This window comes from Helianthus annuus, chromosome 11, assembly GCF_002127325.2.
Source record: "Helianthus annuus cultivar XRQ/B chromosome 11, HanXRQr2.0-SUNRISE, whole genome shotgun sequence".
In the NCBI taxonomy this organism is placed as follows: domain Eukaryota; kingdom Viridiplantae; phylum Streptophyta; class Magnoliopsida; order Asterales; family Asteraceae; genus Helianthus; species Helianthus annuus.
This window is the reverse complement of record NC_035443.2, coordinates 145,741,524-145,742,451: the sequence shown is the minus strand read 5'-3', so window position 1 is coordinate 145,742,451 and position 928 is coordinate 145,741,524. Positions and strand designations below refer to the sequence as shown.

General features: G+C 46.7%; 1 non-coding gene across 1 annotated transcript; it reads right to left on the bottom strand.

Moving 5' to 3' along the window:
* Positions 1-594: 594 nt before the first annotated feature.
* LOC118484559 lies at positions 595-701 on the bottom strand. The gene has a single exon (XR_004873668.1). It is a non-coding gene; the product is annotated as a small nucleolar RNA R71 (small nucleolar RNA).
* Between the last annotated feature and the right edge of the window lie 227 nt (positions 702-928).

The window sequence follows — 928 nt, the reverse complement described above, 5'->3', positions numbered from 1 at the left end:
GGCCGTGTTCGTTCAACACGGGGCCGTGGTGAACCTTCTGACCAACATTCTTTTCTGTTTTTATTGCAGGACTTGGAACCCGACGCCAACCTCACGTAGTGTATGAGCTCCAGTTCCAATAAAGACATAAAAGAACCATTAGAAGAACCCGAACGCTTTATCAGAAAAAGGTTAAAAGCCAAAAACCAAGAGAAGGTTTCGGGTGATCCACCTCCAATGGCGGACCAACGTACCCTTATGGATTATTTACGGCCCACCGTAGGTAATCTAGGCGCCGCTATCAATGCTCCGAATGTCGAAGCCAATAACTTCGAGCTTCGACCGCATTTGATACAAATGCTCCAAAACTCCGCAACCTTCCACGGGCTTGCGGACGAGGATCCCCATCTACATATAACTAATTTCTTAGAAATATGTGATACCTTTCGGATCAATGGAGCATCAAACGACGCCATCCGCCTCCGTATGTTTCCATTCTCACTAAAAGACCGAGCGAAAGCTTGGCTCAACGCCCTCCCAGCTGGTTCGGTAAACACCTGGGATGAACTAGCCCAAAAATTTCTATATAAGTATTTCCCTCCTGCTAAAACTGCTAAATTAATGGCTGAAATTAATACATACTCACAAGAGGACGGGGAATCCTTATATGAAACTTGGGAAAGGTTCAAGGAGCTATTACGCAAGTGTCCCCATCACGGCCTCGCAATATGGCAACAAGTATCCACTTTCTACAATGGATTGTTGCCACACACTAGGCAGACACTTGATTCTAGCTCCGGGGGACTTCTAGGTAACCGACGCCCACATGAAATGTATAATCAGATTGAGGAAATTGCTCAAACCAATTTTCAATGGCACACCCCCCGGGGAAATAAGTCTATCGCCCCGGGCGCCCATAAGGTCGACGAAAGCACTTCTTTACAAGCCC